Raw genomic sequence first — 26,854 nt, forward strand, 5'->3', positions numbered from 1 at the left:
CGATAGTTGTGGAACCTATATAGGGACGATAGGGTAGGCAAGGTGATATTAGATCTGCCTAGGGATCTCCACTCCCCCTTTCCATAGTGTTTCGGCTTCCTCCTCCTCTTCCCTTCGTGTTGCACTTAGTCTTTCCCACACCTTGACTGACATGTAGGTCTCGTCTTCCTAGAAGAATGGAGTGGTATCCTATCCGAGCACCCACTTACACAGAGTGATGTATATCCTTTTCTGAAATGTTAACTAACCTCAGGCCCTGGTCACATCACATTCAGGCCACACATTCATAATTGTATCGGGGCTTCTATCTGAGCCCCTGAAAAATGTAATTTATCGTGACCCCGATGGAACCATTTACTATAATGAGGTAAACTGAGTCACTTTATACTCTGTCTGGCCTCCATTCTAGTGGTGTCTTGTGACAAAGACAAGACCCCACCAGAACAAAGGCCAAATGAAGTATAAAGTTCCTCTGTCTGCCTCTATATTGTGAAGGTCTCCATCAGTGGAGTCCGTTGCATTTTTCTGTGGATTGGCATGATTATCATGTTCTGTTTGAGGCATACTTCATCTTTAAAGGGGCACTCCAGCATTTTTTTCTTGCATGTTGCAGTTTAGGCTATTATTAAAGTAAAAATCTAGAGGCTGTTGTACCTGCCTTGTGTATACCTGCTACTGCCAATGTGCAACTTCTGAGTTGTTTGCCATTTTGATCTTTCTAGCCATCTCTTATTTACTGCGGGCAGAAGCCTGCTCTTGCAAGACGCCGCTAAACCAAAGAGACACCCAAAGCTTTCTGGGTTTGCAGAGTTGTCAAGCCTGGGTTGCCACAAGTCTTCCCTCACACTGCCAAGCTTGAGAGCAATTTTCTGCAACTACCATGTTTATTTGTGATCTTCTGTAACCGCCAAGCTTGTGTGCCATTAGTGTAACCAACAAGACTTGTGCCTCTTCTGGAGTAACGTTTTGTTTGCTTGCGCCAGGACTGAGTCCCTGTGGATTGTTCCATCCACTTGTGGAATACTTCCTGCACCCCACTTGTTGAATCCAAACCTCTAAAAAGTGGCAGGACATATGTTCTAACTTTCATATAAAAACGGATCATTTTTCGTTCCCGTGTGTTGCTTTCAGGAATTGCACCTGCAGGGGGCAGTGTTTGTTTACACTGAAATATGTCCGCTGTGCTGACCTTTTCATGTCTCTGGTCCTCCGAACAGCCCATATGGATGTATTGGGCCATGTACCTCCATTTTTCATATGGCCCCAGCAACATTGATCTACCTTCATAATTAAAGTGAACTGAGATAAAAATGAAGCACAACTACAAGATATTAGAACATGTGGATCAGGTTTTTTTAAAACGTGCCATAAGGTATGTTAATACTTGCCAATAGTTCTGATTTTCCCAGCACAAGCCATATAATGGGTGTAGTTTAGCAAAGTCATACCCAAAGACTAACTCTTTGGGGATATTCTCTAGCACTTGTGTAGTTGAGTGGGCGAATATAGAGACCCTAATTGTTATGGTTAAAGAGAATCACTGGGTCAGGGCCGGACTGTGAACATACTGATATAACCACCATACAGTAACCGTATAATGGTAATATCAGTTCTACACCACAGCTCTGCTGACCATATATGTTTATACTATAACAAATGCAAGAAAAAATAGGGCATTAATCTGTTTAAAAACATTCCTTTATTCCATCTTCAATAAAAACATTTGGAAGCGGTAGATGTTTATACAGTACAGAAAAATCCAGTGACTCACCGAGGACATACTCACCGATCGTAGTCATTCACTTTCCCTTTTCTTTTCCAGACAGCCCTGACCGCCATGACCACTTCTTCCATCCATGACTCGTCTCTGCAAAATGTAACACAGAGACATGTTTGGCTTGCTGCTTCTCCAGCACCATCCTCACGCTCACCCACCTCTACACAAGCCATATAGCACTATAATCAGTGCCCCTGACAGTAATAATGCCACTTTGTGACCTGTATAGTAATAGTACTCTCCTTTTGTGTCCCATACAGTAACAGTGCCCCTGCACAGTAATAATGCTCCCGCTGTGCCAACACATTATAATAGTGCCCCCTCTGTGCCTTCTCACAGTAATACTGTCTCCTTTGCCTCCTTAAAGTTATACAGTCCCACAAAATAGTAATTCTTGCTCTCCTGTGTCTCCTTATAATAATAATCTCACTTTGCCTCTTCTTATAAAAATGCCCCCCCTGTGCCTCCTTATAATAATGACCTTGTTCCTCTTTATAATATATAGTAGGTAAGAATGGCACCCCAAAGTCCAGAGGGTGCTCTGATAGGGTCCAATCCCGTAGCATATGTAGAAAAAAATACGGCACTCCAATATTGATGTTAGAGTGCCGTATCCTTTATATAATATGGACACCCACGTGTCTTTTAGAAACTAATACCCCCCTACTGCCTTACAATAATAACCCCCCTGTGCCTCATAATAATAATGCTCCTCTTTATGTCTTTTTAGAATAATGTCCCTCTGTGCCTCTTTATTGTAATAATCCCCCCTTTGTGCATTTTAATAATGCCCCAATTATGCCTCCTTATTATAGTACACTCCTTATAATAATGCCTTCCATCATTAACAGTATCCTTGCCCTGAGGATGGGTATATTGTTAAAAGTGTTTCAAGCCAATGCGGGCCACTGCGGGACCAGACCATCTTGCATTTGCCAGAACTGCCAGACCACCAATCCGACTCTACATTGAGTGTAAAGCTGCAGCTTGTGACAGAATGGCTGCGACAAGTGGACCTAAGTGATCAGAATATGCATTCTGAACACTGAACGGGTGCCAAAACACAATGTGAAAGCACCCTTAGTGGTGACACGTGTGAGGTGACCTCCATGGACCTCACTACTGGTTCCCCTCTCCACTTTGGCATTAGGTGACACCCATATTAGATATCACATTATTTCTTCTTTGCTTTTGCACTTTTTCCCTGCAGCAGTCATTTTTCAGGGCTTTTCATGTGCTTCAGTCTCCATTCTCCTGAGTCTCGGGTACAATATAGTGTCTGCTGCTCCTTGCGTACTGTGGGGGTCGCCACGTACCCACACTCCTCATATGTGACCGCTTAGGTAAAGGTCTGTGTGGTTTTGCGGTTAGATGTATGGGGATTAGTTGTTGTGTATGATTTTGATGTAATTTTATTTGGTGTAAAATATCTTTTGTGTCCAGCCAGGAGACAATGACGCGCCCGCTGGGCCGTGGGGTACTCGTTGACGGGCCGGTCGTTGCTAGGGGAGATGTCACAGTGGCGGTGACCCGGTCCGTGACCCAGGGCGGTCAGTAAAAAGGGGATTTTAGAGTTTTTATGTACAAAGTTCATGACGCCACCTGTGGTATGCGGCTAAAAGGAGCCGCCGCTGCGGAGCAGGTCCTCTGGAGCTGATGTTAGTGCAGCAAAGCTGGTGTGGCTCTCCACAGGTAGAGCTTAGCTCCAGGGCAATGTAGATGTTATAGGTGATGCTGAGCGTTGTAGTGCAGGGGTAATGGCGCAGATAATAATCACAGAGACAGTGGGGTGCAGTCCTCAGGGTCTTTACTCACGGTTGTTGCAGTCCAAATTACAGGTACCAGTGTAACTTCCCTCGTCGTGCTGCGCTTACTCAGGGAGGGGTTCAGTCTACCCTCAGATATCGCCGGAGTACTTAGCGGGACCCCCTTCTGTGTGTTCTCTCTCTGGCCGTCTCCCTGCACCTCATACCAAGTGTCCCAATCTGGTACCCGCGGGCCTTGTCGGGCGACGTCTGTTCCGTCCCCTGGGTCCTCTATAGCTACCTTCTTGGTGAGACTGATAAGGACTGTTGGCTGCAGGACTTTAAATACTGCAGCCTCCGGTTTCTAGTTGAGACGTACAGTCTTTCGCTAGTTGAGGGACTGGTCCCCTTTGTGTGGCCTGACCCCTGCACCTCCTGGTGGATTCGGGCGTACGGGTGGCCTCCAGCACTGCCCGTACCCCTGGGGTCCCTTCCTCGCTTCTGGAGCCTTTCCCACTCCTCTCTCCTTCTCCCTCAGTCCTGGCCTCTCCTCAGGCCCTCCTCCTGAGCAGAGCTCCTACAGAACCCCTGCTCCCACACTTTTCCTCCTCAGACTGAACTGACTAAACAAGATGGCTTCTCTATTTATACTTTCCTTTCATGTGCTCCCCTAAGCTACTTCCTCCACCCACACCCACTACATAGCTCCTCCCATCAGCTAGGGACCAGGGACTGTGCTCTCCCTTAGGAGCAATCTCGCCCTGCCCCCACTGGTGTGGAATGTGTTGGATGCAGGTGTTAGGGTCCCGAGCTGTACTCCTTCCTTACCTGAGAGTGAGATACCACACTTCTGGGTGAGATGCAGTACCTCTGTGGCGACCGAACCCTCAGGGGCGCCACATACCCCCCTGGTAAAACACAGCACGTCCGCGGGCTGGAACAGAGTAAAACACAGGGTATTTTACAGACATGCAAAATTTTAGATGCATCACATATAAGATCATAAACATAACATTTCTTCCCTTTATGGGAGGCACTTTTTCTTGAACGTTACTGGTTACATTTTTATCAAAACTTTATAAGACTTTTTAAAGAACATCTTTCTTTATACTTATAAAACATTTTTCTCATAAAACATTTTTCAACAGGTCACAGCACGATCTGCAACCGGGTGTCCATTCTTTTTAACAAGGTGCTATTCAGTGAACATGAGGGACCCGCCCGAAAACCCTCAACGTAGGCCCTGGGCGTGGCTGCAGGGCATGGATGATCCAGGTGTTGGACCACGTCTTCGGCCACGCCAAACGGGTTTTTGTTCTGAGGTCAGCTTTGTATCTATAAAACCAATAAGGGGCACTTTAAGAAGTGCAACTATTTACAACGGCAAGTTCCTTGGTTATTCACCGTCCATAACCTGATAGTCTTTTTAAACGGGTAACAACAAAACCTAAAATGCACACACTTTAACTTTTTAAACTGGCAGGGTTGTACCCTTCCAGGTAACTGTTGACAGTTTTTTTAGCTTAAACAGTTTTTAACAGGGATGCTCCCTCCGTGGGAACTCCTGGTTCCTGCAGGCTGACCCAGCCGGGTCTTCAGCCTCGCACTGCAGGGGCATGTCTCTCCTTTTCGCCACTCGATATACTTGGAGGGCATACCAGCCACGCTCGCCCTTGTGGCGGGTAAATGTGACGTAGGGGTAAAGGTCTCGGCCAGGATGCCCCTGTTGGAGGTGGGGTTCTACATCCCGCCGGTTGACGAATACGTCCCGATCGGTGTGCGGCTCCCTCACAAAGCCCCACCCGGCGTCCAGATCGAACTTGACTACGATCTCCTCCAGACGGGGACTAGAGGTGGCAGCTCTTGCTTGGCGGGCCCGGGTTTTGGCCGCCATGTTCCGGGCCTCCATCCGTTCCCACCGCACCTGCCGGTCGTGACGCTCCCGCTCCAACTGCAGGAGCTCCCTCCTGCAGTGCTCTTCCCTCTGGAGGGCCTGGGCCTGCGTCTCCCTCGGGAACCCCATGAGGTCCCCTTCCCGGTTATCCCATCGGAACTCCTCTCCTCCTGGGCAGGTAACCGGGGGTGCAGGTGCAGATGCTAGCGGGGGTCCTTGCTGGTCCTCGTACCTGGCGGACGAGTTGTAGGAGGGCGTTCCGTATACCCACTCGGGCGCGGGGGCAGGTGGCTCTGGTAGGGGGCCCAGGAGCAGGTCGACGGAGCAAGCGCCCGGGATTGGTGTTTCCTCCAGGGCGTCTGGGAGCCAGTCAGTGAAGCAGGTGCCCGGGACGGGAGATTCCACCTCGAGACGGGGGACCGGATTGGCAGAGCAGGCGCCCGGGGTTGGAGGTTCTGCCAGGGGGCCCAGGAGTAGGATGGTGAAGCAGGCGCCTGGGATCGGAGGTTCCGCCAAGGAGCCCAGGAGCAGGCTAGCACTCTCAGCGCCCGGGACAGGGAGTCTCTCCTTACCTGCTCCCGCAGCCGCGCTTGTGCCGTCCTCTGCCTCCTGGCTCCGTTCAGGCTCCTCCGGGGCTGGGACGCTGCTGGTGGATTGCTGCGCTGGCTGCTGCCGGATTATCAGCTTCTCCAGCAGCTCCTTTTTCCAGCCAGCAATGGCGTCCTGCTGGGCCCTCTCCATTCTCCGGCCCAGCTCCTGGATTTCCACCTGGAGGAATTCGGTATCCTCCAGGGATAGCTCTGCCATGGCCTCCTCCAAGGTCAGAGGTCTTGCCGCTTGTTGCAGACCACGGATGGGAGCTGGCTCCTGCCTCTCCATCTTGCCCTCCGGGTGCGGTCTCTCCGGGCTCCTGGAGACTCCGCCCTGTCTCCCAGGTTTCTTCTCTCCTCTCCCCTTTCGGGAGTGGTTCCATGGCAACTTGCTGTCGGCCAGAACCTTGACGCGGCCCCCCCAGCTTGATGGACACATCCACATACATGGTCACTGTTGCTCGGGGCGGGCTTCGCTTTTCGCGCCATTCTGGAACCCGGCCCATGATGGAAGGCGGTTTCTTGTTGTCTTTTGGCCCTCAGGGGCGCCACACCGGCATATCATCGGTGCAACCTGTGCAGCTGCACGGGGGCCAAAGAGGCAAGGGGCCCTATTTCCATCTCTAAACATGGTGGAATTGTGCATTATGATGAGCCATTGGACTGCAGAGGGCCCATATAGTGTTTTTGCACAGGGGCTTCTTCTATCTGTGTCCACCAGTGTGTCCTGCCCTCACTTGATGATGCCTTACTGACTACTGTCCTTACCGCTGGTGTAGCCCCCAGTGATTATTTAGGCCGTGCCCATAGGTAACATTAGCTGTGCATAACACCTGCCATGATGGTATAACATACCCCTCCGGGTCTCCCCCATATCTGGTCATGATCGTACCAGTACTTTCTCTATACACAGCAATGAAGTAACAAAAAAAAATAACTAAAATACATGGAGAATTCAGTTTTTTTTATTATTTTGTTTACACCCCAAATAAAAAAAAGGAAACAAAATATCTTTGACTAATTTATTATTTTGCAATAAATAAAAATATGTCGAGATCAGCTAGATAAAATAAAGTATAATTAGAAATCACAGAACCATCCTGTCAGATCTGTGCGGTATTATGGGCAGGTCTGCCAGGACTCAAGATGGCCGCCGCGTGCAGCACGTGCCTTCCTGGCTCCGCCCCCTCAATGTGCCGGCTGTAGTGTGGACGTCGGTGACGTAGTGAGAAGTTGCCGCCGGTGGAGCTGACTCTGGAGTCCGCGCTGTCACCGGGACCGAGACCCCTGAGTTGGCGGACCGTATGTGAGCGATTAAAGCCGGAGGCAGGTACTTGTGAGTGCGGCTTATGGGCGGTGTCTCCGCAGTGTGAATGGCGCCAGTTCTGTCACAGCTGGAGTCAAGGTTAGAAGCCTGGCCACGGGGCCCTGCTCACTGCTCTGCTGTCTAGTCATACAGAGGGGCCCCCACTGTCTGTAGGACAGGACACTATGCTGAGGGCATGGTCAGAGCGCCCCCTTCAGGACTGCACGCGTACTGCGCATGACATGGACTAAGTGCCGATGTGGAGGAGGAGCTGACATGATGGCACTTGTAGTTCTACAGCTGTGCTCTAGTAGAGCCCTTATACCGGCCCTAGACGTCAGGAGATGCTTCCGGACTGTGCCCCACTAAGTGTCAGCGCCCCAGAGCGTTTGTTGTATTCTATGGGAGATCTTGTCCCCGCTGATCTTTTACCTGTCCGTTGCCTTCTCTCCGCTCTCTCCATCCATCCCTTAGACTCATTTTCCATCTTTTTAACGCTCCGATCGTTAGGCTCTGCCCCCGCGTCCGTGTGGGATCTGTCTGTAAAGGATCCAGTTGGAAAAAAAAACACAATTGGATATAAAATGGAAATCAAAGTTCTCGTACTTTTGACTGGATCCTATCTGTGTCCATTTGTATCTATTTTTTTTCTTTTATAAACATTTTTGCAGACTACGTTTTGCTGTCTAATTACCGTAAAGCAGACAGCGGAGACAGGAATGGAAATGTAAGACTTATTCGCATGTATGGGTCTTGTAACTGAACGTTGTGTTTCTTCCTCCACACTTGGATGATAAAAGCTGAAGTAAAAACTGCTTTAGAAAATAATCATTCCTCCTGTAGATCCAGCTGATGCGTCCCTGGTTCTTCCTGGCTGTTCAGAAGCACATGGCACGTGCCGTCCTGGGGCAGCGCCGCTCTGCAATGGGAGCCATGACAGCGGTAGGATGCTACCAAGAGCTCATGCAGACGTCCGTGGTTCTGTCTGATGCACAGACTGACCGTGGTTCGCCTGAGTTTGACAGCCTTATAGAAATATATGCAGCTGCCATGCTCCGAGACTCGCGGCCTGTCTGTACATTGTGGTCCATGATTGGACTGAGCGCCATGGACATCTGCCTGAGCCCTTAGATACGGACACTTTTATTATATTGTCATTTATTTTTTTTTAATCTTGGAATTGTTCAGTCTCTCGTTTTTTTCCTGTTGCAGATCTTCTACTTGTTCTGCATTGTAACCATCGCACTGTTCATCCCTCAGTCTGACCCACCCTGTCTGGTATTGTGAAACCAGTGTGCACTGCCGGGATGGGGTGTAATAACACTCCTGTGACTGATGTTTTATTAGCTGTTTAGTCCTCCTTTGTACGCTCTCTTCTTGTATAGGTTTACAGTAATACTAGAGAAAAACTCCGAGATCGAGCAGTCACCTGTCGGTGCCACCTTGTTGGGAAAGATGTTGGTGGTGCATATGCAATTATTTGGGAACTGAAGGTGATAGATTCTGATGACAGAAGAAAAAATGGGAGACAGCACATCCACCATGCAATACTCAGGAAATCCTGAAAGCATCATCAGTTTGGGGGGCCGTGAGGTCTTGAGTTTAGGAAACTGGTTTAATATGTATGCCAGGGCCCAAAGACTATGGTTTCCCTTGCAGATAAGTGGGTTACATGCTCAGAATTGGCTAGTGTTTCCTTTGATGGCATTACAAGGGTATACTGCTTGATGGGAGTAGTGGAGTGGGGACATCCAATGATCAGCTTATTGCCAGGGGACGCCTAACGGAAAACATTATTATTTGTAATTTACACCAGGTGTCACGTCATAACAATGGATGTGTAACCTAACGGATACGACCAGAGCCCAATCACCCCAGTTACTTACAGTACGATCTGTTGGGTTTTGCCAAGCCTATCTTTCATTTTCGCCAAAAACATATTGTCACGGAAAATATTACAAATCTTTCTCCCTCTCACGCTTCCCCCTCCCCTTTACCACTTGCAAGGGACAAGAGCTAGCAATCTAAGGATCTATCTCTATGCAAATGGAAGTACACACAAGAAGTGGCAAACTCAATTACAGTGGTGGCCAAAAGTATTTTCACCCCTGCAATTCTGTCAGATAATACTCAGTTTCTTCCTGAAAATGATTGCAGTCACAAATTCTTTGGTATTATTCTCTTCATTTAATTTGTCTTCAATGAAAAAACACAAAAAGAATTGTCCTAAAGCCAAATTGGATATAATTCCACACCAAACCTAAAAAAGGGGGTGGACAAAAGTATTGGCACTGTTTGAAAAATCATGTGATGCTTCTCTAATTCGTGTAATTAACAGCACCTGTAACTTACCTGAGGCACCTAACAGGTGTTGGCAATAGCTAAATCACACTTGCAGCCAGTTAACATGGATTAAAGTTGACTCAACCTCTGTCCTGTGTCCTTGTGTGTACCACATTGAGCATGGAGAAAAGAAAGAAGACCAAAGAACTGTCTGAGGACTTGAGAAACCAAATTGTGAGGAAGCATGAGCAATCTCAAGGCTACCAGTCCATCTCCAAAGACCTGAATGTTCCTGTGTCTTCCGTGCGCAGTGTCATCAAGAAGTTTAAAGCCCATGGCACTGTGGCTAACCTCCCTAGATGTGGACGGAAAAGAAAAATTGACGAGAGATTTCAACGCAAGATTGTGCGGATGGTGGATAAAGAACCTCGACTAACATCCAAACAAGTTCAAGCTGCCCTGCAGTCCGAGGATACAACAGTGTCAACCCGTACTATCCGTCGGCGTCTGAATGAAAAGGGACTGTATGGTAGGATACCCAGGAAGACCCCACTTCTTACCCCGAGACATAAAAAAGCCAGGCTGGAGTTTGCCAAAACTTACCTGAGAAAGCCTAAAACGTTTTGGAAGAATGTTCTCTGGTCAGATCAGACAAAAGTAGAGCTTTTTGGGAAAAAGCATCAACATAGAGTGTACAGGAAAAAAAAAGAGGCATTCAAAGAAAAGAACACGGTCCCTACAGTCAAACATGGCGGAGGTTCCCTGATGATTTGGGGTTGCTTTGCTGCCTCTGGCACTGGACTGCTTGACTGTGTGCATGGCATTATGAAGTCTGAAGACTACCAACAAATTTTGCAGCATAATGTAGGGCCCAGTGTGAGAAAGCTGGGTCTCCCTCAGAGGTCATGAGTCTTCCAGCAGGACAATGACCCAAAACACACTTCCAAAAGCACTATAAAATGGTTTGAAAGAAAGCACTGGAGACTTCTAAGGTGGCCAGCAATGAGTCCAGACCTAAATCCCATAGAACACCTGTGGAGAGATCTCAAAATGGCAGTTTGGAGAAGGCACCCTTCAAATATCAGGGACCTGGAACAGTTTGCCAAAGAAGAATGGTCTACAATTCCAGCAGAGCATTGTAAGAAACTCATTGATGGTTACCGGAAGCAGTTGTTCGCAGTTATTTTGGCTAAAGGTTGTGCAACCAAGTATTAGGCTGAGGGTGCCAATACTTTTGTCTGGCCCATTTTTGGAGTTTTGTGTGAAATGATCAATGATTTGATTTTTGCTTCATTCTCTTTTGTGTTTTTTCCTTGCAAGCAAATTAAATGAAGATAATAATACCAAAGAATTTGTGATTGCAATCATTTTCAGGAAGAAACTGAGTATTATCTGACAGAATTTCAGGGTTGCCAATACTTGTGGCCACCACTGTATCCTGGCTAGTTACCATATCAAATGGAGAGACATGGGTGACGAATAGACGCCTTTGCGCATATGGGCCAGAGACTAAAAAGGACGGGAAACATCTCGTTACGGCTTCAAAGGGAAACTATCAGACTCTGTACAATAGCCGGGTCATTCTGATTTGCACACTCCTTTAATCACCAGATGTCAGGCAGACTCGTAGGCACCGACATGAAATATGTAATATCAGAAGTTTTATAATTCCTGTTGTGATGGGACACATTTTTAGCAGCGGGGCTGTCTAAGGAACAATATGCACCTTTTTCCGTATCTGTAAGCCCCGCCGGTGAGCTGTAACGCAAGAACACAAAAATAATGGACAGCAGTCGTGTCATGTGTGATCTCTAAGTAAAGGTAAAATTGCAATAAAAAAGATGGCATCACTTGTTAACTTCTGCGATCAACCAGCGTTGAGTTATCACAGAAGATAGAGATCTAATACAAACATGATGGGCGGGGACCTGCCCACTGAAGGTCATGACAGGGGAGTGTGTGGGCAGGGCCCCCCTTCGGCATAAAAGATCAAGCCGAATATTGAACTATACTCATGCTGGGGGATACATATTTGTGTAAGCAGGGGCCACGTTCCATAACGGTCCAGTGGAGTGCCCCCCTCCAGCTAAACTGAATTGTCTCTGCGATCGGTCTAGTAAGTTTGTTCTATTAATCCCTTTTTATTGTGTTACTGAATATGCTGTATTGTTTTGTCCACCTTTGTAAAATCTTTTGTATACTTTTTCATAAACACTGCCTCCCTTTTGGGTTAAATATAAAATTTAATAGTCCTGTTTCTTCTGTTCTGTAATCGTTCCTCCCCCGAAGCCATATACACTACCAGAAAGCAGGAGTCCAATCAGGCCTGTAGTGGATTTTATATTTTTTTAAAAATGAAACTGATTGGTGGTGGCAGTGAATAATCTTAATTGGGTTATCTTGAAGCTGGCAGTGACCGTACGGGGGTGTATACACATATTCCATGCATTGGAATTCAGAGGTGTGTACGCCATACGCTCACTGCTCACTTGCCGATAGCTACTTAGTGAGTAGTCGGGATCGTGCGTGTGCATAATCCCTGACACATATAGACTCAAATTTTCCTGTTGGGTATAATGAAATTTGCAGCAAAGACTTAAACCTAAAGCTGTCCTATTTTAATTTACATGCCTCATCCCCTTTCCCCACCTGTACATGTGCTGTCAATAGTGGGAGATACCCGGGACATATTTACAACTGATATGACCGACACTTCTTTCTCACAACATTTGCTGTTGGGAGGGTTAAGATACCGCTGCTGGATGGGTAGTTGGTTCTGCCGAAAAAGTTGAATTTGGCTGATCATCTAATGTGTATGGTCTTCTAGAGAGCAGGAAAACAGTCCTGTATATGGCAATGCACAGCAGGAGATTGTATATATGTGGTGGGATGATGACATGTGAGGAATTTAACCTCTCCCATTATTGCCCTACCGTACGTACTTTACCTGCTGTCACACACCAGTATTAACAGCATAGAAGCAGGTACTCATCAGGTAAAAGCAGGAAAATATTCTTAAAAAAAGATCTTCTTCTGATGTGATTAGTAGCCACTTTTGGCAAGAAATCCATAGTCTTGGCAGTATATCATGTAGCGTTATAATGTCTGTCTGGTCAGGTGTGTTCTTGTTTCATGAGTTGTGTGTACAACATGCCTGGAATTCCTGCTCTATAACCCTTGTATGATACATCAAGTTTTTCTAGAAGCATTGATTTTTCACATTGATATCACAGAACTTAATAATGACTTCACCTAAGGCTAGGTGCAGACAATGGTGTATAATGTCATCCAAGAGAGTCGGGTCGATTATGCGAATGCAAAAAAATGTCTCCATCTTCTCCATTCTGTCAGTCCCTTGGAAATTGGATTGCACTCTAATGTCATCCGAGTGCGATCCGATGGTTTCCACAGACTCATTGACTTGCATGGCCGAATATCTGATTCAACTCTGTCCGAGGAAAAAATCTGACGTGCATGGCCCCACAAAATAACATTGGTTCGAATGTGATTCAATGTTTTATCGGATCGTATTCGGTCCAAAAATACAGCCATGTGCACGAACCCGAACGGTGACTAGATCTGTCAGGACGTACACATAACGTATGCCAATCTATAGCCAGTGACATGTCACCATTGGCCAAATACTAACCATAGCATATTAGCTGATTAGCAAGGTCAGACTAATTACCCCCAGGGGTGAACAAAATACTGTAATCTACTGGAACCAGGACTTTTTAGTAACTGAGCAGTAGATACTTTTAGACCAGGTTCAGTTTTTGGTAAGGCTATGTTCACACATGCCGTGCTCTTGGCTGAGCACTGTGTCCGGTTTTCTGTCATAGTTCCTAGAAAACAGGATCCAACAGCGCCATTCACTGTGATGAGACTTTTTCAGACTTGCACAAAGACGTGTCCAAAGTAACTCCATCAGCCTCATATGGAGAGCACTGGATGTGTGCGGTCCTAGCCTAACCCGTCGCTGCGCACTTGTCTTCTGTGCTGATTTTGTATTGATGTCTATGTAAGTTATTGCTGGGCCTCTGCTATTCCTGTCTGTCGTGGATACCATACAAAGGCCCCAATTCATCTTGCAGTTTTCGCTTGTATTCTGGATTGAAATGTCGCAAACTTTTTGTTTTAACACAATTTTTTATTTCAGTCCGGGCAAGCTGCGCCAGCTTTTAGCAAAGGGAGTGGACCTCAGGCTGGACAGGGCTTAGTCCAGCAAAGCTGACAAATTCTTCATAGTTTACAACAGAAATGTACAGTTACCTACTGGCGGTGGTACATGGTAGTTGAAAGATGCGTGTAATAATTAAGAGCATGTCCTCTTAATGAAATTCGTACTTCTTATGCCAGCGCACATGTCAGGAAGACTGGCCTGCAAAACGCCAATCTTGTAGAATCTGGGCCAATGTTGTTTTCTGTCGGATTCCTGTGCTCAGAATACCTGTGTAATATGTTGCCGTGCCACTTTACTGTGTGCATGATGCCTAGGAACACTGGTTTCACCTTAATCTTGCTGTGTAAACAGGCTGCTGATCACCTCGAAGAACGAGCGTTTTGCACTGATCTTTTGTGTTGCACAACAGATCATCGTACTTGGCAGCACATTCTCCTGTACAGAGCAATATACCACAGATCGTTCAGTGCGCCTCTGAATCGCAATCTGCTTGTGTGAACAGGCTATTAAATGACTGTTATGTAAATATTTACTGATTGGCGGTTTATTAATACAGCAAAGTCGTTAAAGGTAAATGGTGAGAAGTCTCTTTTTCTAAACTACTGTAGTTATTGGAGAAAGACTCTACACCCCTGTGACTCATAATAATTTCCTTGTACGCCCTGCCAGATTCATGGCCATCCTCATATACAAAGCTCCAGTCTCTGCTGTATTTTCAGTGCAGTTTTTTGCAATCATGATTAGTGTTGAGCGATACCTTCCGATATCAGGAAATATCGTATCGGATTGGATCGGGCCGATACCCAAAAAGTATCGGATATCGCCGATTCCGATACCGGAAACCAATGCAAGTCAATGGGACACAAATATCGGAATGAAAATAAACCCTTTCTTTCCTTGTAGGTTAATTCTACATGAAGTAAAACAACTAAGAATAATGTAGAATGACATGAAAAGCCGGCAATTCATCAGCGGCATTCACCGGTACCCGACAATTTACAACAGAAAGAATAGAGCTTCACACATAGATTAGATAGATAGAAACATGTCAGTCACATATATATGAAGTACAGTGACAGTGTTGCTTACTGTACTTGTCATTTAGTGTAAAGGATTTATTAAAAAAAATATTAGTGTTTTCGTGCACCGTCTCTTTAAAAAAGCCGGCCGGCAATTCAGCATCTGTACCCGACAATTTATAACAGACAGAATAGAGCTTCACACATAGATTAGATAGATAGAAACATGTCAGTCACATATATAAGAAGTACAGTGACAGTGTTGCTTACAGAACTTGTCATTTAGTGTAAAGGATTTATTTAAAAAAATAATAGTGTTTTCATGCACCGTCTCTTTAAGAAAGCCGGCCGGCAATTCAGCATCTGTACCCGACAATTTAGAATAGAAGGAATAGAGAATCACACATAGATTAGATAGATAGAAACATGTCAGTCACATATATATGAAGTACAGTGACAGTGTTGATTACTGTACTTGTCATTTAGTGTTAAAATAAAGGATTTATTTAAAAAAAAATTGGCGTGGGGTTCCCCTTAATTTTAGGCTCTAGCGGAGGTTAAGCAGACAGCTGGGGCAAATGTTTGAAGCCTGGGAAGGGGGTAATACCCACGGAGCTTCCCAGGCTACTAATATCAGCCCCCAGCTGAATACCTAGCCTTTACTAGCTATTAAAATGGGGGACCCCCCCAAAAAAATGACGTGGGGTCCCCCCTAATTTAATAGCTAGCACAGGCTAGGCAGACAGCTGGGGGCTGATATTAATAGCCCAGGAAGGGTGCCATGAATATTGGCCCCCTCCCAGGCTAGAAACACCAGCCGTCAGCCGCCCCAGAAATGGCGCATCCATAGGATGCGCCAATTCTGGCACTTAGCCTCGCTCTTCCACGCTGCCCTGGTGCGGTGGCAGGGGGTAATAGGGTTGGGGTTGATGTCAGCTTATAATGCCAGCTGACATCAAGCCCAGGTTAGTAATGGAGAGGCGTCTATAAGACACCCCCATTACTAACCCCATAGTCAAAGTTAAAAGAAAACACAAACACCCAGAGTAAAGTCCTTTAATTGAAATAAAGACACAATTCTTTATTGTTCTAAATTAAACCATACTTACCATCACGCCCATTCCAGCTGAAGCCAACGATCTCCTGCAATAAAAGAAAAATAATAAAGCAACCTCATCCTTACCTTTCGATGGTTCCCAGGACAGCTCCAGCTCTGCTACATCGAGATGACAGGCTGGACCGCAGCAGAAAGCTGCCATCCAGCCTGTCATCCCGCAGACACTGAGAAGCGCAGGCATGCTTGCGCTCCTCAGTGTCTCTCTGTGACGTCATCCAGATGAGCCGAGTTCATGTCCAATGAACTCAGCTCACCTCATGCACGTCACTGACAGCGTGGGAAAATTCTCACGCTGAAGTGCTGAGTGCAGGAGAATTTTCCCACGCTGTCAGTGACGTACATGAAGTGAGCGGAGTTCATTGGACATGACCTCGGCTCATCTGGATGCCGTCACAGCCAGACACTGAGGAGTGGAAGTATGCCTGCGCTTCTCAGTGTCTGCGGGATGACAGGATGGATGGCAGCGTTCTGCTGCGGTCCAGCCTGTCATCTCGATGTAGCAGAGCTGAAGCTGTCGTGGGAGCCATGGAAAGGTAAGGATGAGGTTGCTTTATTATTTTACTTTTATTGCAGGAGATCGTTGGCTTCAGCTGGAATGGGCGTGGTGGTAAGTATGGTTTAATTTAGAACAATAAAGAATTGTGTGTTTATTTCAATTAAAGGACTTTTTTCTGGGTGTTGTGTTTTTTTAAATACTTTACTAGAAATTCATGGTGGTCATGTCTAATATTGGCGTGACCCCATGAATTTTGGGCTTAGGGCCAGCTGATAATGCCAAGCTGGCCTTAACCCCTTTATTACCCAGTGAGCCACCGCACCAGGGCCCTGGATGAGTTGGGTACAGCGCCAGAAGATGGCGCTTCTATGAACGCGCCATTTTCTGGGGCGGCTGCGGACTGCAATTTGCAGCGGGGGTGGCCCAGAAAGCTTGGGTCTCCCTGCGCTGCGGATTCCAGCCCCCAGCTGCCTAGTTGTATCTGGCTGGGCACAAAAATAGGGCGAAGCCCCACGCATTTTTTTTTAAAATTATTTCATGAAATTCATGGAATAATTAAGAAAAAAAGGGCTTCCCTATATTGTTGTGTCCAACCAGGTACAAATAGGCAGCTGGTGGTTGGGGGCAGCCCGTTCCTGCCTGCTGTACCTGGCTGGACACAAATATAGTGCGAAGCCCCACGTCAATTTTTTTTAAATCATTTCAGGAAATTCATGAAATAATTTAAAAAAATTGATGTGGGGCTTCGCCCTATATTTGTGTCCAGTCAGGTACAGCAGGCAGGAACGGGCTGCCCCCAACCACCAGCAGCCTATTTGTACCTAGCCGGACACAACAATATAGGGAAGCCCTTTTTTTCTGAATTATTCCATGAATTTCATGAATTTAAAAAAAAAAAAACGTGGAGCTTCGCCCTATTTTTGTGTCCAGCCAGGTACAACTAGGCAGCTGGGGGCTGGAATCTGCAGCGCAGGGAGGCCCAAGCTTTCTGGGCCCCACCCGCTGCAAATTGCAGTCCGCAGCCGCCCCGGAAAATGGCGCGTTCATAGAAGCGCCATCTTCTGGCGCTGTACCCAACTCATCCAGGGCCCTGATGCGGTGGCTCACTGGGTAATAAAGGGGTTAAGGCCAGCTTGGCATTATCAGCTGGCCCTAAGCCCGAAATTCATGGGGTCACGCCAATATTAGACATGACCACCATGAATTTCTAGTAAAGTATTTAAAAAAAACACAAACACCCAGAAAAAAGTCCTTTAATTGAAATAAACACACAATTCTTTATTGTTCTAAATTAAACCATACTTACCATCACGCCCATTCCAGCTGAAGCCAACGATCTCCTGCAATAAAAGAAAAATAATAAAGCAACCTCATCCTTACCTTTCCATGGCTCCCACGACGGCTCCAGCTCTGCTACATCGAGATGACAGGCTGGACCGCAGCAGAACGCTGCCATCCAGCCTGTCATCCCGCAGACACTGAGAAGCGCAGGCATACTTCCACTCCTCAGTGTCTGGCTGTGACGGCATCCAGATGAGCCGACAATGAACTCGGCTCACCTCATGTACGTCACTGACAGCGTGGGAGAATTCTCCTGCACTCAGCGCTTCAGCGTGAGAATTTTCCCACGCTGTCAGTGACGTGCATGAGGTGAGCTGAGTTCATTGGACATGACCTCGGCTCATCTGGATGACGTCACAGAAAGACACTGAGGAGCGCAAGCATGCCTGCGCTTCTCAGTGTCCGCGGGATGACAGGCTGGATGGCAGCGTTCTGCTGCGGTCCAGCCTGTCATCTCGATGTAGCAGAGCTGAAGCTGTCCTGGGAACCATGGAAAGGTAAGGATGAGGTTGCTTTATTATTTTACTTTTATTGCAGGAGATCGTTGGCTTCAGCTGGAATGGGTGTGGCGGTAAGTATGGTTTAATTTAGAACAATAAAGAATTGTGTCTTTATTTCAATTAAAGGACTTTTTTCTGGGTGTTTGTGTTTTTTTTAAATACTTTACTAGAAATTCATGGCGGTCATGTCTAATATTGGCGTGACCCCATGAATTTCGGGCTTAGGGCCAGCTGATAATGCCAAGCTGGCCTTAACCCCTTTATTACCCAGTGAGCCACCGCACCAGGGCCCTGGATGAGTTGGGTACAGCGCCAGAAGATGGCGCTTCTATGAACGCGCCATTTTCCGGGGCGGCTGCGGACTGCAATTTGCAGCGGGTGGGACCCAGAAAGCTTGGGTCTCCCTGCGCTGCAGATTCCAGCCCCCAGCTGCCTAGTTGTACCTGGCTGGACACAAAAATAGGGCGAAGCGCCACACATTTTTTTTTTAAATTATTTCATGAAATTCATGGAATAATTAAGAAAAAAAGGGCTTCCCTATATTGTTGTGTCCGGCTAGGTACAAATAGGCAGCTGGTGGTTGGGGGCAGCCCGTTCCTGCCTGCTGTACCTGGCTGGACACAATTATAGGGCGAAGCCCCACATAATTTTTTTTTAATTATTTCATGAATTTCCTGAAATAATTAAAAAAAAATTGACGTGGGGCTTCACACTATATTTGTGTCCAGCCAGGTACAGCAGGCAGGAACGGGCTGCCCCCAACCACCAGCTGCCTATTTGTACCTAGCCGGACACAACAATATAGGGAAGCCCTTTTTTTCTTAATTATTCCATGAATTTCATGAAATAATTAAAAAAAAAAAAACGTGGAGCTTCTCCCTATTTTTGTGTCCAGCCAGGTACAACTAGGCAGCTGGGGGATGGAATCTGCAGCGCAGGGAGGCCCAAGCTTTTTGCCCTCCCCCCCCCCCCGCTGAAAATTGCAGTCCGCGGCCGCCCCGGAAAATGGCGCGTTCATAGAAGCTGGATGCTGTACCTGGCTGGCATACAAAAATATGGCGAAGCCCACGTCAAAAGTTTTGGGAAAAATTTATTAAAAAATAAATAATAATTTAGGGACTGCATCTTTATTAACTCCTCAAATGTCATTTAGTGTTAAAATAAAGGATTTATTTAAAAAAAAAATGGCGTGGGATCCCCCATAATTTTAGTCTCTAGCGGAGGTTAAGCAGACGGCTGGGGCAGATGTTTGAAGCCTGGGAAGGGGGTAAAACCCACGGAGCTTCCCAGGCTACTAATATCAGCCCCCAGCTGAATACCTAGCCTTTACTAGCTATTAAAATGGGGGACCCCCCAAAAAAAAATGACGTGGGGTCCCCTCTATTTTAATAGCTAGCAAAGGCTAGGCAGACAGCTGGGGGCTGATATTAATAGCTCAGGAAGGGTGCCATGAATATTGGCCCCCTCCCAGGCTAGAAACACCAGCCGTCAGCCGCCCCAGAAATGGCGCATCCATAGGATGCGCCAATTCTGGCACTTAGCCTCGCTCTTCCACGCTGCCCTGGTGCGGTGGCAGGGGGTAATAGTGGTGGGGTTCATGTCAGCGCCAGCTGCCATGAAGCCCAGGTTAGTAATGATGGCCGTCTATATGACACCCCCATTACTAACCTACAAAGTGTTAAAAAGAAAAAACACACTACACCCAGAAAAAAATAATTTATTTGAAATAAAACACCATTTTATTTAATTCTTAGTTTACTAAAAAAAAAATAGTTACCTGTCCACGTTCCTGCGCTGATCTCCCATGCACAGCTGTCACATCTGGAGATGGTGACAGCTGTGCATGGCTGCTGTAAGCTCACGCTGCCGGGAACACGTCCGCTCCCGGCAGCGGGAGCCACTGACTGAGGTCACCGGAGTGCATTCAGGCAGCGCAGCTCCGGAGACCTCCTTTACGGCAGTGCTGTACCGTGGGAATTTCTCACGATACAGCAGTGCCGTAAAGGAGCTAACCGGAGCAGCGCTGCCTGAACTCCGGTGAACCCTTACGGCCCCGTCATTCTAGCGGCGGCAGCGGTTCAGAGCGGTCACATTCTATGTGGCTGCTCTGAACTGGAGATCTTCGTGGGACACTCGTGGACTACTACGGAGGGGTAAGGATAAGGTTGTGGTTTATTATTTTATATTTTATTACAGGAGATCGATGGCTTCGGGGAATTAGGTGTCTTGGTGAGTATAGGTGTAGTTTTTTATTTTTTACTTTATTTTAGGTGGCGATCGGCGGGGACAGGTAATGTATGAACTAATTTCTTTTAGGTAACCACTGGCCACCAATGACATGTATTTAACATTTATTGGGGACACAGTAGGGCAATTTAAATAGCAGGATCAGGCTGATGGGAACTACTGCTCCCATCGAGCTGATCCTGCTGGCAGGAGTGGACGGGGGACAGACATAGGCCGATGGGAGTAGTAGTGTCACATCGGCCTATGTCTGCCCGCACACACACCCGCACACACACCCGCACACACACACCCCGCACACACACCCGCACACACACCCCGCACACACACACACCCCGCACACACTAATCATGACGGGTCCGGGAGGTGAGGCTGACCTGTGCGGCCGTGGGAAAGTTGATGTGAGTTCATGCAGTCAAGCATGAACTCACATGAACCCTCTGAGGGCACCGCGGCGACTTCAAATGAACAGCTGATCGGCATCACCTGATACCTCAGCTGTTCATTTGAAATAACCGGCGGGAAAGCGCAGCACAGAACGGGAAAGCCGGCGGTGAAGTCTTTTCACTGCCGGCTTCCCCGCCCGGGTCCTTCGCTCCTTGGTGCTGCGCTCCCCGCCCGGTCCTAATTTACGATCGGGATGGGAGGTGGCGAGGGGAGCGGAGGATCGGGGTGGGAGGCTGCGGGGAAGCAGTATGGGGCTGCGTGATTGTTTAAAAGCCGGCGGCTTTTTACCGCGCGCCGGCTTTTAAACAATCAGGAGAATTCTCCCACGCTGGGATGGCATTCTGATGACAAGCTGGATCGCGCTGCCATCCAACTTGTCATCCTTCACAGACACTGCAGAGCGCAGGCATTATGGGAACTTCCGATTCCGGTATTCGATATTATAAAAGTATCGGAATTAAGTATCGGAATTCCGATACAGTGAATATCGGCCGATACCCGATATTTCAGTATCGGAATGCTCAACACTAATCATGATTCATAGACATCTGACATATCTGTGAGTTACTGCGGGACATTTGTAGTTGTAGTTCACACTATCCGTTTACCTCTCACATAAGGTTTTTGTGGGCCCCAAGCGAAAGAGTCTCAGTGGCCCCTTTAACACATACCACGATTCATGATGCACAGATACAGCGGAGAAATATAGGTATACAACACAGGGCCCAGCCTGCCACCTCATTCTTCACATATGCAAACATGCCCGCACATACACAGTACACAGACATGCGCCCGCACGCGCGCGCACACACACACACAATACGTAGACATGCGCACGGTACATGGTATGCAGGCATGCACACACATACACACATGAACATGGTACACAGATATACACACACAGTACGCAGGAAATATTCTGCCATGTCTGGACTTTCACAGAAGTGGTCCTTAATCGTATCCCTCCTTTGCTTAGTATATGTTCACACAAAGTCTTATTGCACAGATTTTAAAGCTGATGTGCATCAAAAATTGCTTCAAATATTCTGATGTGGATCTTGAAGTAGATCGACAGAAACTTAATGTGAACATACTCTTAAGCGATATTGCTCACTATAAAGTAAAGTGTGCACGCTGGACGATCATAATGGATTCATTTTAGATTTTGCTGCAATGCGGATTATTAGATGTCACTGATCATGCCCCGGTAATGTGCTCTCCTGGAAATGCATGTTTTTGTCATTGATTGCAATGTTGACACATGCCCAGATGGTGGTCTCCTCGTAGTTACAACCAATAATTTTATCACTGAGTCAGATTTGCCAGTGTCTCACCTTGTAGGGTTTGGAGACCTCTGTTTTTTACACTTTTCAGAGTTTTTCTATACTTCTGGATAATTCTGTTTAAAAGGCTATTCCCACAATAGCAATGTATCTCCTATCCTTAGAATAGAGGAATAACTCTTTGATCACTGGAGTCCAACCGCTGGGTCCCCCAGTTATTTACACAATAAGGGCTCTGAAACCCTAAGAAGGACAGCTGTATTCCTCTTTCTCCAGCAGGCCCATGAGTGATGAATGGAGCAGAAGTCGAGCATGCGGCACCTCTGCCCCATTCGAGACAGGGTCGCTGGGGTTCCCAGCGGTCAGACCACCATCAATCGCATGGTTATCCCTTATCTTATGGATAAGAATTACTTGCTATTTTGAGAATAACCCTTTAAATTCATGTATGTTGTGAAGAATATTGTGTTTAGCATCAGTCTGTGCATTGTTGTATTTCCTCATACGTGCCCTTAACATTTCTTACATTTTTTCAGTTAATAATTGACCTAACCAAAACCGCACGTATCATAACCAGTGATCACCGTGGTTGGAGAATGACACTGAGGTTTTTGCTCTGTTGGGAACTAAATAAAAAGTTAAGATGTGCCAACAAAAGCTCTTAGTAGCTTCTGTTGCAGGTCCTCCTGTGGCCATCACTGGCTCCCCTAATGTGTTGAGCACAAGATCTGCTCCCCATTTGTGGGGTTTTATTTGTAAATCTGCAAAGTGCTTGTAACAAGGAACTTTTCAGTTTACTGTTCTCAAAAATCATCCCCGTTCTTAAGAACAGAGGAAATTTTCATTTCATTGTGTAGCGCTAGTTACCCAGGTTGTAGTCACCTCTGCAGTTTGTCAGCTGTAGTCGGTCTACTAGGCAAGGAGCGCAACGCTTTGAAGATCCCTGCTCTGTCCTTCGTCAGTCACCTGTGGTGCAACCATGTTGCTGGCTCCAATTATCAATGAATCAGGAGCACACCATTCCCCTGGCAAGCATGAAGCTAGGAGGCAGGGAAGTGGTGTGCTCCTGAAAACATAATGTTAGCGCTATACGGATAAATGTGTCGGTGCATGTAATATTGGATGGATGACGACAATAGCTACAGTGGATGTAATGAATTTCTATAGTCTCGTGTTGAGACCTACAACATATTGCATCAGGCGCAAATATTTCCAAATATGTTGGATTTTCTGTTGTAAGTTGCACACTAGTCACTTGTCGTAGACTTCCAACTTGTCGCACCGATATTTCTGCCGTGCGACCTTTATGAGAATTGCTGTTGCGTGACGTGTCGCCATGTAGCCCCGGCCCAAATAATATGTCCCCTTTAAATCTATGAGACACCATGGGCCTAATATATATATTACGCTTCTTTTTAAAAGAAAAAAAAAGTATTTTTCTGTTTATTATTTTTTAATGATTGAAGTGAGTTAGTAATTTGATTATCAGCTCTATGTGTAGGTGGGGTTAAAATGCGACTAAGGCCTCAATCAGACATAGGTGATTTCTGCTATGCAAAAGGCCCATTCTCATCAGTCCTTTGGATCAGATTATCATCAGTGTTTGGTCAATGTGTCACTTTTCATCAGTTTCATCATTTTTTATTTTTTGTGTGTACAAGAAGGTTTCTCAACTTCTCCTATTAAACATGGAAATTGGACAGCACTAGAATGGCATCCGAGTGCTGTCTGATTATTTTTTCACTGACCTATAGACTTGCTTTAGGGATTTTAATCATTATCGGACACGTCTCCGTGATTTGGTGCTGACCAAAATACAGATACATCAACAGCCCCATATAGAAACACGGATAGAACTCGTCTGTGAGTGACTCATGCCTGAATGATGCCTATGGTAAATGTAATAGGATAAAAATGCAATTATTTTAAAAGTATTGTCCAGCCTTTTAATATTGATGACTTCTCCTCGGAATAGGCTATCAATATCACTTTGATGGAAGTCCTTTCCCTGGTACCCCCACTGATCAACTGTTTTCAGTTCCACTAGAACAGCACAGCTCCTTTTTCTGTGTAGTGGTCATTGCTGAGAACTCCAGAACAGCTCCTATTAATAATAGCTCACCTACTGTTCTCTGCAGTGGCCACTACACAGAACGCAGCTGTGCTGTCTGGTCCCGGTCACTGCTTATATCTGGGCGGAGCTGAAAACAGCTGATTGGTGGGGTTACAGGTGACGGATCTCTACATATCACAAGGATAGGTCATCAGTGTTGTAAGGCTGGATGATCGATCCCTTTAGACTGGTTTACAGATATATATATAAATAATTATGAATAATGTAGCACACTTTTGTGCCATGCAAGGCTCTAGTACCTTTCCATAATTAGGTTTTGTTTGGCAATCTTGTTACTTCTTAGACTTTTGCAGTCATTCTGTCACATATAAAAATGACCTGTAATCATTTCTACTGTATATCTATAACAAGGCTGTTATACTTCTTGACAAGAGAGAACCCGAAGGTCATCATAAAACTCAGACCCTTAGCAGTTTTTCTAATTCCCAGTAAATGTGATTACCACTCCCATTGAGACGACTAGTCTGAAAAGACTCATGATACAGACCATTGTAATTTTTTTTTTATACATGTATGTTCTTGTAAATGCGGTCACCAAAGACTTTTTGAAAGTGAAGGTAGTGAATGACTTATGTTTACTGATATTTTTTTCTATGGTAAATAATATAAGATAGTAATGTCATACAAATTACTGATATATAAAATGACATCATGGTGTAAATCATGTAAATTAAATGTACATTTTTGGCCATGTCATCATCTACTACTTCGTTATTCATCAAAGCTTTACTTACTACAGTACTTGTGTCTCGTTTTGGTGGAATTTAAACCTTTCCGTTTTTAAACATTCGTTTTCTTGCACAATTGTACATCAATATGGCTACTGCATACGATTACTTTTAATATACAGTAGTTACAAAACGACACAGGTCCATCAAGTTCAACCTGTCTCGACCAAATCTACATTATAGCTAGGTTATTTATAACCCACATCATTTTCACATAATTGATAATGCATTTATTTTCTTTTTTAGGGATTGTTATAACACAGAAAATGCGTTGCTGAATGTGTGCACGGAATCTGGTGAAGGTACGTTTAATATTTACTGAGAGAGGATCCTCTTAAAGCCTTACCCCCACAATTAAAATACCTTTCCGACAAAGCATTAATCACAAAATATGGTCGTATTTTTATGTGTTTTGCCTCTGCCCGACATCTGGCGTACATGTATTGGTATTGATGAGTGCACTTGTATAGAGGGTTTCCCAAGCAATTACACGACGGGTGCTGGCTGTGTTATACAGCTGACATCTAACAGCAGTGATCAGAGCTAGTTCAGATTTCTGCTGTTTTACCACTCTAGTAGTAGCATTTAGATGGTACGATCTTGGGCAAGACTCCATTCTGATGCCCTTCTGTTTTATCACCACTATGTTGTTGCACCTGCAATAAATAGAGTGCAAAAAGCAATTATATGAACTCCAAAATGGTACTGATTAAAATAAAGTTGTTATACGTCTTATTATTGTTTGTGTCTGCATTTTTTGCAATGCAAAGTTCTGTTGTTTTTTTTAACAACTAAAATATAAAACAAGTTACCACATATACTCGAGTATAAGCCGACCTGAATATAAGCCGAGGCACCTAATTTTACCACAAAAAACTGGGAAAACTTATTGACTCAAGTATAAGCCTAGGGTGGGAAATGCAGCAGCTACTGGTAAACTTCCCCATCCTGGTAAGCATTGCCCACTCATTACAAATCCTGGTATGCATGGCCCCCCTCATCCCCAATCCTGGTATGCATGGCGCCCCCTCATCCCCCAATCCTGGTATGCATGGCTTCCCCTCATCCCCCAATCCTGGTATGCATGGCTTCCCCTCATCCCCCAATCCTGGTATGCATGGCGCCCCCTCATCCCCCAATCCTGGTATGCATGGCGCCCCTCATCCCCCAATCCTGGTATGCATGGCGCCCCTCATCCCCCAATCCTGGTATGCATGGCCCCCCTCATCCCTCAATCCTGGTATGCATGGCCCCCCTCATCCCTCAATCCTGGTATGCATGGCCCCCCTCATCCCCAATCCTGGTATGCATGGGCCCCCATCACTGCACACATTTAAAAAAATAAACACTTCTACTCACCTTCCTTCCCTCTATTCCAGCGATGCGTCCTGTCTGTCAGTAGCTTACCTCTGCATCTAAGCACCACATGACGTCACTGCCATGTGCATTCAGACACCAAGGTGAGCTGCTGGGATATTCACTCCTCTCCACGCCGGGACTATGGTAGAGGAGAGGAGTGAATATCCCTGTTGTTTTATAGCATGCACACAGTGTCAGCAGCTCCCGCTGCGGCTCAGCGATCCTCCGTGCCCGCTACTATAGAGAATGTATATTCACCCTTCTCTACACCCATGGGAGTGGAGAGGAGTGAATATACATTCTCTTTAGTTGCGCGCACAGAGGATCACTAAGGTGCTGCGGACACTGTGCGCACGCTATTAAAGAAATGAATATTCACTCCTGTTCACTCCCATGGGTGTGGAGAAG

General features: G+C 46.1%; 1 protein-coding gene across 3 annotated transcripts in view; it reads left to right on the forward strand.

The window, feature by feature from the left end:
- Positions 1 to 7,201: 7,201 nt before the first annotated feature.
- MTFR1 (mitochondrial fission regulator 1) overlaps positions 7,202 to 26,854 on the forward strand; it is a 49,755-nt gene continuing 30,102 nt past the window's right edge. For 2 of the 3 annotated variants that reach the window (XR_012320161.1, XM_073679367.1), the window contains exons 1-2: positions 7,202 to 7,336; positions 25,334 to 25,389. The gene's annotated coding sequence lies outside the window, so the exon portion shown is untranslated. The remainder of the gene's footprint in view (positions 7,337 to 25,333; positions 25,390 to 26,854) is intronic. The other variant, XM_073679368.1, reaches the window with a different exon arrangement.

Source organism: Phyllobates terribilis, unplaced genomic scaffold, assembly GCF_046119375.1.
Source record: "Phyllobates terribilis strain yellow unplaced genomic scaffold, ASM4611937v1 Scaffold_4__5_contigs__length_816908805, whole genome shotgun sequence".
Lineage (NCBI taxonomy): Eukaryota > Metazoa > Chordata > Amphibia > Anura > Dendrobatidae > Phyllobates > Phyllobates terribilis.